The sequence below is a fragment of the Rousettus aegyptiacus genome, unplaced genomic scaffold (genome assembly GCF_014176215.1).
Source record: "Rousettus aegyptiacus isolate mRouAeg1 unplaced genomic scaffold, mRouAeg1.p scaffold_m13_p_1, whole genome shotgun sequence".
Taxonomy (NCBI): Eukaryota; Metazoa; Chordata; class Mammalia; order Chiroptera; family Pteropodidae; genus Rousettus; species Rousettus aegyptiacus.
Window position 1 is genome coordinate 36615782 of NW_023416284.1, and position 12075 is coordinate 36627856.

The window sequence follows — 12075 nt, forward strand, 5'->3', positions numbered from 1 at the left end:
AGATCAGACCCTGCCCATCCCAACACCTACCAGATTCTTCTTTGATTTTGCCACACTGTAGGCAAGGTCGAATGGATAGAATCCTCCTAGCTTTGTCCCAGAGAGCTCTGTGTTCCCTGCTTGCCCCTCTGAGCTCACCCAGTACCATTTTCCCTCATGTTTCCTGCACTTGAGAAACATTGACCTCCTTTTTGTTTCTCGAGTCCACGGGGTTGTTTATACCCCAGGGCTTTTTCATTCACTTGCTTTTCTCTCTGCCTGGGTCTCTTTGCTTGGTGGTTCTTTTTCATCGTTGGGTCTCAGTTCAAAGTCACCGCCACAGAGTCCTTCTCTGACCACTTACTATGAAGGACGTCCCCTCAGGCGCTCTCTCAACCAGGGGTGGGCAAACTTTGTCTGCACTGGGCTGGATAGTAAATATTTCAGGCTTTGCGGAACACAAGCCGTCTCTGTTGCATATTCTCCTTTGTTTTCTCTATAACCCTTTATAAATGTATAAACTGTTCTTAACTTTCAGTTCCATGCCAAGACAGACTGTGGGCGAGATTAGCCCTTGGGCTGTATTTTAGTAACTTCTGCTCTAGATCATTACCCTGTTTTATTTGCTTCACAATTTATCACCATCCGGAATTATCTTGTGCATTTATGAACTTGACCTTGTTGGTTTCTCCCACTAGAAGGTGGGAAATGTGTCTGACTTGTAGCTCTGGTGTCTGGTACAGTGCTTGGCACAGAGTAGGCCCTCCATACACCTTCATTGGGTGAATAGATAGATAGATAGATAGATAGATAGATAGATAGATAGATAGATAGATAGATAGATAAAGTGAGTGAGTGAATGTTTAAGTTTCAGGGGCCAAAAAATTTGGGTTTGAATCCACATCTGCCTTTTCGTAGTGTGCAAATTTAGACAAATCATTAAACACTATAATTCTCAATTTTATCCTTGGTAAAAAGATGATAACAAAAGCTCCCTGCTTTGTCATTGGGGTGATGAGTAGAGAGGACACTGACAAAGCACCCGGCCAGGAGAAAGCTTTTATTAAACATTGGCTCCCTTGTGCTTTACTCATTTGGAGGCCTTCCCCAGTAGGACTATCATCCCTGACCCATTTTATTGACCAGGCCCCAATCTGTGTAGTTTCCCCCTCCCTCACCTCCCCTTGGTCCATCCTAATCAAGGTTCCAGTGTGCTTCATGGCAGAGCCTGTCCAAGTATGACAAACCTCTTGGAGCAGCAGAGTGTCTATGGCAGAGACAGCTGCATGAAGCTGGGATGAAGGCCACGGGGGTGATTGATGGAAGTTGAGAGAACAGAGCTGTCCCTGTGGGTGTGCAGATCCCCTTGGATTTTAAGGATGGCCCCCACCCCTCTGCATCCTTGGCCAGGCCTGGCTCCAACTCTGTAATTCCCTTGACTCTTAGGAGAAAGATGAGAGGATACAGCGCAACCAATGCAGAGCTTCCATCCTCCCCCTGAACAGGGCTTCTTGCCTTTTGAACTGCTAATAACTGGAACAAGATCCCTGAAGTGTATGTCCTGCCCAGCTTTGGCCACATGGAGGATTTTGGAGGAATCCCATAACCCTGGGATGTCAGAGCAGAAGGGAGCTGTGAGAACCCTCATGAAGCCCTCTGGTGCCCTCTCAGCTTCTCCTCCCCATTCTCTCAATCACTGACCCATCTGACCTTCTTTGCTATCTCCTGGTGGGTCTGGCCTCTCTGTAGCTGTGATGGTTCCTCTAGTCTACTCTCTCCCTGCCAGAGTCTCCCCCACATCTGATCAGGCCAGTCAGTGCTTTTAAGTCCCTATCGCTTGATGGATCCTGTTGCTTCTTGATGAAGTCTGTATCCTTCATCTGCTCTGTGATGCTATCTACAGTCGGGCACCCATCAACTCTACTACCCACCTGCCACTCACCTCCCTCTGCTGTCTTATTGCTCTTCCCTGGGCTCCTCTTTGTTATAGCCTTCATGCCAGGCTGGGTTAAATGCTACCTCTCCTGTAAGATTGTCCTGACCTTCCCCTTTCCCTCCAGAACACAGAGCTCTGGAGAGGAGCTCTGTTGAGGCGTAGCTCTACCTCACATTGTGAATAGGTAATACGGGTCAGCTGTTTACTGTGCGCCCATCCTCACACTGCCCTGAGTGCTTTAAAGAGTAACTTGGCAGCTCACAGCCATGTCCCAAGGGGCTGATTATTAAACTACTTTATAGATAAAATAAAGTGAGGGACTATGATGTAACTTGCCCAAAGTCGCACAGCTGGTGAATTGGAGAGCTTAAACTTGGACCCAGAATCTAACTACAGAGGCCATGCTTAATGTGAGCATGGCTCCTTCCTATGAGAGACCTCAGTCTGTGACAGAAATAATGAGGGACTCGTATAGCATTATAGTCAGCACTCAGCCTGGCCCTAAAGAGGGGCTCGGCACCTGCTTACTCATGTAATAAACAAATGAGTGGTTACAACTTCTGTTTAGACCACTCGGTTCTTCCAGGAGTGAAGCAAGTCCCAGAGGGGAAATGAGGCATCCAAATCACATGACATGCTCATTCTAGGGCCCAAAGATCTTTTTCCCTCATTTTGGAGAAATATATTGCAGTGCTAGAATATATCCTGCTTCTGAGATGGGCATGTTATTGGCACTACCCCATGTGTGCTTGGCTTTTTTTTCCTCCATCAGTGGCAACCGTGGGCTGGATGCTGCCTCTTTACTGTCCTCAAAATAGTGATTGAGTATCTGCTGATCAGGTTGGTCTCTGCGGACCTCTCTGTAAGCTAGCACACATGAGGTATTCAGAGTCGAAAATGATTTTATGTGCTTTACATTCCATGTGAATATCTTTTATAATGGATCATACCTGGATCTCCGAAGTACAAACCTGATAAACTCTCCCTCCCTCTCAAGAACCTTCCGTGGCTCCCCAGTGCCTTCTGGATTAGGCTCAAACTCCTCATCTGGGCTTGCAAGACCTTTCCTAATTGGGGTGCCTCTTATCTTTCCACTGCACCTATCAATGCCTCGGACATTACAGTTAATTGGGACTACCTGCTAGAGGGATTAATAGGATAAGGTATCAGGGACACAGATCTTGCAACCCCTCACCTGCATCTCATGTCAGCCTTACCGGCTTACCTGTGTGACCTTGGATTTATTACTCCAAAACCTAAGCTGTTTCCAGGACAACACGCTGCCTCTCTCACTTCCTATAGCCTCCCCTCTCCCAAATGGTAGAAAGGTGTGAAGAGGGTCATAGTCTGTCAGGAGGAGGGTGAGAGAAAGAGAGTCTTGCACAGTGCTGGGACATACTACGGTCTTTGAAATTCAGTCCTCTTATGCTTCTTTCCTCCGACCATGTTTTGGATTCTGTTAAATAAATTCTGTTTAGTTGATTTATAAGTGTCAGTTAAGAGATCCAGAGGCAGTTAATTTAGGTGAAATAAAAATTCTGTTCATGAGAGTCATGAGTCCCATTTCAGTGGTTCCTAGGGACACCCTGTCCAAGGACACTCGCTGTGCTTTTGGTTAGCTCAGGGTGCTGAAAGCCTTTGGGGGTCCACAGTAATCCCATCAGAGCACAACTGTAGCCTCTGATGCAGGAAGCCTTGAAAGGGAGGGCCGTGGGGCTCCTCGCAGGTATGCCATGGCCTCTTAGTGAATATAATTTTCTCAGGACAGATGTTTTCTGCTGGTGGAAAAAGAAATAATAACTGTGCTGGGAACCTCCACTTCCATGGCTGGAGGGTCGCCAGCACTAAATCAAAAGCTTTCTTTTGAGAATGTACACACATTCTTCCAGCCTGGTCAGTGGCTGAGGGCCACCCTGGGTCCATGTAGAAGAAAGAGTGTGGAGAGAGAGAGAGAGAGAGAGAGAGAGAGAGAGAGAGAGAGAGAGAGAGAGAGAGAGAATGTGTGAGTGAGTGTGACTGTATATGTGTGTGTATGTGAAATAGAATTAAATGACCAAACCTGGACTGGCCTCAGGTCCAGTTTAAAAAATACTTCCTCCTCCAGGAAGCTTTCCCAAGCCCTATAGCTACAAGTAAATATACTCTTTTGGTACTTCTGGCTTTCCATCCAGTATTCTAAGAGGCCTCACAAAGTGTGAAACAAAGACTGTAAACCAAATTTGAACCCTGGCATCCTTATTTTAGAGGCCCTCAGTTTGCTTGCTTTAGAGTAGGAATACAATACCCACCAGTTAGGGGCGTCCTGGGGATTTAATGAAATCATACGTTGCCTGGCAGAGAAGGCCCTCAATAAAAGTGAGTTCCCCTTCCTTCTTAATGTTGCCAGCTTTGTGAGGGCAGCACCCAGATCTTTCTCCCATCACCTCGAGCTGTGTTGGCTTCAGCACTTCCTCGGGGAAGGGAAGGAGAACATATAAACCCTTGGGGAGAATGACTTGTTCTTGACATGTTGGGATCAAGAAAGATTTGGTGTCATAATGTAAAATCAGCTGATAGACTTGATAAACTTGGTTGTCATATTCATTCATTTTTCATTTATATAGTAAATATATTACTAGTTAAAGTGACCGTATTGATCAGTGGAAAAAATCACAAAATGATAGGACTAGTAAGAATTCACAGACCACGTGGTTGCTACCACATGGGCAGTGATGGGTAGTGACTCGTTTAAAGACACAGCTATGTAATGGCTAAGCTAAGTTTTGAGTTGAGACCTCCTGACTTTTAGATAATTGCTAGGGACCAAGCTCTATCAAAATTGTATTTTTGACCAGGCCTGGCACTGGGTGAGAGAGTCCCATCCTTTTTGATAGCTTTCTGCCTTGGGAATGACGCCTTTTGGCTCCCTCCTACGCAGTGCCCCATGACTGATGTATGGGTGGAAAGCACTGTGTTTACTTTCTTTCCTCAATTTCCCCTGTGATGGAAGAATAAAGAATTCTTTGGTGTCTGGTAGCCCACACCCACCGGACTGCCCCGTGAACATGAAAGAGTGCAGGCAGCCTCTTTCACTTCTAATTTGTCTCCGATGGAATAATCCAGAAGGTGGTTTCGAGGGTTTCCTGGAGACAGAAATGCTACCTGCCCTGTGGCCTGGGCCTGAAGGGGAACTTTCATGAAATATGGCCCAGATATTTGATGTCGCCTGGATAGAATAATGAAACACTTCTTACAGGCAATTTATGAGTCTGAAAAACAGGCAGCTGACTTTCAAAGGCAGCCGCCAAAGTGTCAGCAGCCTTCTTTCAAGGTCAAGGAAGAGATGAAAACTTGCCTGAGGCTAAATGAGGGGAGGTTTGAATTTGGGCCTACATGTGATGGATTTCATTTCAAGCTGTTGGCACCTTTTGCCACACCCTTCTCCTGTATTATTAAAAAAAAAAAAAAAAAAGATTATGGGACTTCAAACTGTAGGCCTGGGTATGAATTCTGATTCAAATACTTACCTCACTTACCTGCTGTGTGACCTTGAGAAGTCGTTTGACCTCTCTGGGCATCAGTGTTCTCAGAATTAAAATTGAAATAACACCCTCACCTCCAATAACTAATTTGCAGATTAAATGTGAGAATGCCAGGCATATAATAGGAAGTCAAAGGCTTTTTTCCTTTTTTCCTTTTGTCTTTTTTTAACTCTATGCTGTAAGTCAGGGAGCCTGAAGCTTAGCACTAGTCCTATCAAAAAACTTTCTGGCCCTTGATCAAGGTATTTTTTTTTTTTCTTTCTAGGCTTTATTTCTCATATCTAGAAACAAAAATTTACTGGAGGCTTACATGCTAAGAACTATGCAAAATGTTTTATCCTCCTTCCCTCCTTCCTCCCTCTCTTCTTCCTCCCCTTCTTCCCTTTTATCCTCCTTTTCTTTCTAACAAATATATATCCAGCACCTAATTGTGCCAGGCACTGTTCTAGACACCAGGATGTGGCAATAAACAGAACAGACAGAATTCTATGCCTTTGCACTTATATTCTAACAGGGACATTAGGAAATAAAATAAGTAAGGTATATAGTATGTTAGATATTAAGTGTTATAGAGAAAAATAAAGCATGGAAGGGGAAAGGGCCAATATCTCTTTTGAGATTTCCTATTCACTCATTAAGAGTGATTTTAAACAGGGATTCCAAGTAAGGCTTCACGAGAGGGTGACATTCAGCACGGGTGTGAAGGAGGGGAGGGAGTGAGCATCTACATCTGAGGAGAGGCAGGGAGAAGAGCAAGAGCAAAGGCCCTGCAGTGGGAGTGTGCCTGTTGGGTGCTAGGGCCAGCTGGAAGCCCCCGCGTCTGCAGCAGGGGGCGAGAGGGGAGAAGAGCTGCAGCTGGAGCACAGGCTCAGAGACCATGCGGCACCTGGTCAGGGACTGGTTTTTCTCTGAGATGGGAAACCAGTCAATGGGCGGGTTTTGTTTGTTTGGTTGGTTTTTACTCCAACCAGGTTTTTATTTTACAAAACTTTCATCTTTATATTTCTCAGAAAGCATTCTTGTCCCTCTCCCAGGAAGCCCCGACTATAAACCTTGCCCTGGATTCTACCCCTCGTTCAGACACTCTCCTCCTCTCTCTCTCATCCTTCCACGTTCATCTTTCCATTTGTGCGTTCTGAGCAGAGAAGTAATGAGATTGCTTCTTACATTTTAAAGAATCGCCCTGTTATATTACTCAACCCTCCCAACCATTCTATGATGTGGGTGTTATAATCCCTGATAAGTGTTTTTTTTTTTTCTTTCTACGTAAGAAAAGGTTAAGAGAGGTCAAAATAAAGCTGGCAATTTCTCCCAAACCGGAGGGCCCAATATCTGCAGTGGGACTCACTCATTGGAATAGCTCTGTTCTTAGGGCCACACGACACATCGTTCACTATTATCTGTGACGTTTCTTCAGAAACATGGCAGTGAATCTCCAGGTTTCCCAATTGTGCTCTTTCTTTAAAATCCAGTGTTAAAGTTCCCTCCTGTAAGAAGCCTTTCCTGATCCCTCTAGTAGCTTGAACTTCCATATTATTTAATATAAATATCCATTGTGCAATTTGCTACCAGTAAGCAGAAAGTGCTGTATATTAGTGGAAAGTGTCCTGGTATCAGATCAAAACATTATTTCATGGCCTGAGAAGATCTAATATCTTTCTGAAGGTTCTAAAAATCTTCAAGGGGGCTGAGGTTTTCAGAATCATCTGTGCTTTAGGTTTCTATGTTAGTGTATGCTCTCTCTATTCTGCAATGGCTAGACCTAGGCGTAAAACTCAAGCTCTTTTTTTCTTTTACGAGTCTCATTATTTTATTTCCTAACAGACTTCTTAGTTGTAAATTATTGAATATCATTTTGAAAATAAGTTTACCAGCCGATTTCATAAAATGTGCTTTTCTTGGATCAGTTCAATGGAGATACCTAATATGAAACTACAGAGTGAGAAATGCACTACATTCATTTTTTAGCTGAAAAATCATAGTCTCTTGCTGAGAGCATTTAGGACCTCAGTGCATATTGCATTGTCAAGCTCTTTCTTTCTTTAAAAAAAAAAAATTTTTTTTTTTTTTAAGCGAGGCAACCTTTGGTTGATCTTACAGATTGGAAGGACCTTGTCAGTTTACAATCCCTTATTTTTTATTTTTATGCCTACAGCACCTGGTCTTTCTAGGTGGTCTCCCATCCAAGGACTAACTAGGCCCGACCCTGCCTAGCTTCCTAAATCAGACAGGATCGGGCTTGTTCAGGGTGGCATGGCTGTAGACAAGCTCTTTCTTGATGTCCTTAAAAGAAACTCACTTGCACAAAGCTTTCATAAATATCGATTTTGCTAAAGACTTGGCTATCACTCAATGTGATAACATAGGACAAACAGCAAACAACTTTATATCAAGATAATCACGCCCGACACCTTTCTTATCTTTATTCTTTGTTTAGTGTATTAGTCTGCTTGGGTGGCCTTAACAAAATACCACAGACTGTGAGTGCTTGCTTATACAACAGAAATTTATTTTCTCACTGGTCTGGAACCTGGAATTGCAAGATTAAGGTGCCATCAGGTTGGTTTCTGATGAGGCCTCTCTTCTTAGCTTGTAGACAGCTGTCTTTTGCTGTGTCTTCACAGCTGCCACTTTGTGCAGATGTGGAGAAAGAAAGAGAGAGAAAGAGAAATTTCTGGTGTCTCTTCCTCTTATAAGGACGTGGGTCCTAATGAATTAGGGTGCTACCCCAAAGCTTTCATTTAACCTTAATTACCTCCCTTAAGGCACTGTCTACAAATATAGTCACATTGGGCATTAAGGCTTCGACATATGTTATTTGGTGATGGAAACGTAGTTTCAGTCCATAACACATAGTATGTCTTTTTCTATGTATCCTTAAACTTTCAGCATATTTATGTTCTGAAACTTAAAGTGCATTTCTTGTAGATAGAATTGTCTCGAATCTTGCTTTTTAATCTAGTTTGTCATCCTGTTTTTTTAGTTGAGGAGTTTTAGTCCCTTTATGTTTAGTAAGATTATCAATATGTTTGGGTTTAAGTCTACTGTCTTGCTACTTGTTTTTATTTGTTCTTTGTTGTTATTGTTGTTCCTCTAATGATCCTTTTCTTTCTTAATTATATATATTATTGGAATTCCATTTTATTTCCTCTATTTTTATTACTTTTTAGTGTTGCTCTAGAGCTAACAACATGTATCTTTAACTTATCAAAATAAATCTATTTATACTCGATGTTATACTACCTCTCCCTGTATACCTGATTCTGCACACTATTTTTGTTTATTTCTCAATACACGCATGGCAGTTATTTCCCATTTCACAAATGGAATAACATTATATTTCTGTTTACCCACATTTTGTACTTTGTACTTTGTTGTCATGTATTTTATTTCTAAATAAGTAATGATGTTATTATTTTTGCTCTAACAGGTTCATTGTCCTTTAAGAGAATTATGAGAAAAAATAATCTTTTATGTTTAAATTCCCTTTAAAAAACATTTTTAGGGATGCTGTTTATTTCTGCCTATAGATCTGAGCTTCCATCTGATATCAATGGCCTTCAGCCAAAAGAGCAACCTTCAGCATTTCTCTTAGTGCAGGTCGACTGACATCAAATTCTCTTAGCTTGCATTTATCAAAAATGTCTTTAGTTCATCCTAGCTTTTGAAGAATATTGTTGATGAATATAGAATTTTGAGTGGACAGTTTTTTTTTTCCTTTTATGACTTTCAAACGTTCCATTGTCTTCTTGCCTCCATTTTTTCTGATGAGAGGTTAGCAATAATTGTTTCCCTATATAGCATCTTTGTTTTTTGATTGCTATTGAGATTCTCTTTACTTTTGTTTTCATAGTTTGACCCTAATATACCTAGGCGTGGTTTTCTTTGTGTTTATTCTATTTGGCGTTGACTGAGTTTTTTAAATGTATAAATTTATGCCTTTAATAAGTATGGAAAAGTTTCAGCCATTTTTGTTTTCAAATATTTTTCTTCCTCATTTTCACTCTATTCTTCTTGGACTCCTATTACATGTATTTTGACCATTTGCTATTGTTCTGAAGATCCTTGAGCTTTTGTTCATTTTTCTTCAATCATTTCCTTTTCTTTCCTCAGATAAAATAATTTCTATTAATTTGTCTTCAAGTTTGTTATGCTTCTGCCTCCACAACGTTTTGTTAAGTCTACCAGTCTAGCCAATTTTTAAATTTTAGTTGTTATGTATTTTAGTTCTAGCTTTTATACAGTTTTAATACTTCTTTTGAATTTCCTATTTGTTCACTCATTAAGAGCATCTACCTTTAATTCTTTGAAAATATTTAAAATTATTACTTTAAAGTAATTGCTAAATCCAACCACTGAGTTATCTTGGAATTGTTTTCTTGACTATGGGTCACATTTTTCTATTCTTTGCATGCTAATAATTTTTGATGGTATACTGGACATTGTTGACAATATATTGCTGAGACCTTGAATTCTGTTATCTTCCCCTGAAAAAGTATGATTTTTGTTCTAGTACACAATAAGGAGTTCAATTACTGGCTCATGCTTTGAATTTTTGTATTCTTATTTTTTCTGCTTTAATATGGAGGCTCTGTGGAAAGCTCAATGTCTTTCTCGAGCTCCTCTAACTTGATGAGGCCAACACCTGAATCTGTGTCCCTTGTGGATATTGTGGGGGTTTGGCTTTAGGCTTTTTTTTTTTTTTTATGGTGGAACTAAAGTTGTGCTGTAAAATATGGTAGCCACATGTAGCTATTTAAATTTAAATTTATATAAAATAAAATAAATTTAAAAATAATTTTCTTAGTTGTGCTAGCCATATTTTGAGTGTTTGATAGCTACATGTAGCACAAATAACATTAATATCATTGCAGAAAGCTCTAGTGGTCAGTAGTTACTAAGAACTATTCCTTACATTAGGATGTGGTCCTCATTCTTATGTTATTGTCCTTTTGGTATCTCAGCTGGAGGCCTGGGTATGAACGATTTCTACTTTATGGCTGAACTGAATCTTTCCTGTTCTCTAGCACTGCTTAACTTGTAGTATCTCTGTTCTGTTCTCTACCTTGTTATAGCTGCTTTCTGGCAAGCCTGTGTACTTTCTCCATGAGCATATATGTAGCCTAGCTTTCAGCCAAGTACTCTATAAGACGTCCCTACGCAAACTTCTAGGGACCCCTGTGTGTGCAGTTTACTCCTCCCTCTGCTTTCCCTCACGATTCCAGCCATTTCAGCTGCTCTGATCTCTGAGTCCTCCTTCCTCAGCTCATCAGAATCATATGTTGTACATGGATTCAAGCTCAGTGCTCTGCAGTGGGGGAAATTATTCCCAGAAGGAGAGCTGGGGCAATTGTAGGGTTCCCATTGTGAACGACCTTTCTGTCAGGGATCCCAGTCTTGTGCTGCCTGTTATCCAATGCCAGAAAACTTTGCCTTTCATATTTTGTCCAGTTTTGTTTTTGTTGGTCTAATGGTGGCAGACATTCTTCACACAAGTGATTGCATTGTATCCTGAAGTAGAACCCCATTAATTAGCAAGCAACATAAAAATCAAAAATTACCTACCCTGATTTTTAAAAGTTCCTTTGCTACTGGACTTTTCTCATTTATAATTCACTCTGTTCAACACCTGGCATCGCGTCGTCTTGATGGTTCCTCTTCCTTTGTTCCTATTATTTTTTTTCCCATTTAAATTCTATGGGAAACTCCAAATTCTTTCGTTGTATCATGCAGAGAATTCAGCTCTCCACAGCTCCTGTCTTCAAAAGTATATAACCAAAGTCATAGAAATTCTTAGCAGAAAAAAAGTCCTCTTCCCGTTTAATAGGATCTGCCCTCTTTAAAAGATGATTGTAGTTATAGAAAGCAAAACAATCTTTTCTGTTCTAATTTTTACTCTGATTGTATTATTAGCAAACTCATCCCCATGCTTTTCTGCCTGACTTCCCTCAAATCTATTATCTACCCATTGGTCAGAATACTATTTTTAAAGCACAAATATTACTGTCACTCTTCAGTTGCTTTCCTTAGCATGTAAGATAGGATCCTATATCCTCAATTGACATAAAAGTCCTTCTACCAACTGTTTCTTTCTATGTCTCCAGCTTTATCTCTTGTTATTTGTACATGCCCCTAACACACACATACGCACATACTCACACACAAGCCACATGTATAGCTCCTGCAAAACTGTAGTCTTTGTGGGTCTCAAAACACACCAAGCTATTTCTTTCCTCTATTTCTTTTCTCAGACTGTTTCCTCCCCTCACCTCAAACTTTTCCATCTTTATCTGGCTATCCCAACTCATTCTTTAAGCCTGAGCTTAGAAAGGTTTTCCTTCTGAAAGGATTCTCTGGTTCTGACTTTCCACAGTTGGATCAGATACCTCCTCAGGGCTCTTACTGAGCCCCCTGCTGCCTACCGCCCCACACAGACAAAGAGAGTAGGACATTGTTCTGTTTGGTTTCACCTGTGCTTAGTGGAGTACATAGCATGTGTTAATTTGTGCATTCATTTATCCACCCAATAAATGTTTATCGAGTATATAGTATGTGTAGGGCACATTGTGTCAAAACTTCTGCCCTGTAGGAGTTTGTATTCTGGCAAGAAAGGCAGAAAACAAACAAATAGATATCATA

General features: G+C 41.1%; 1 pseudogene; it reads right to left on the reverse strand.

Moving 5' to 3' along the window:
• Positions 1-7582: 7582 nt before the first annotated feature.
• LOC118605351 lies at positions 7583-7701 on the reverse strand (annotated as a pseudogene).
• Between the last annotated feature and the right edge of the window lie 4374 nt (positions 7702-12075).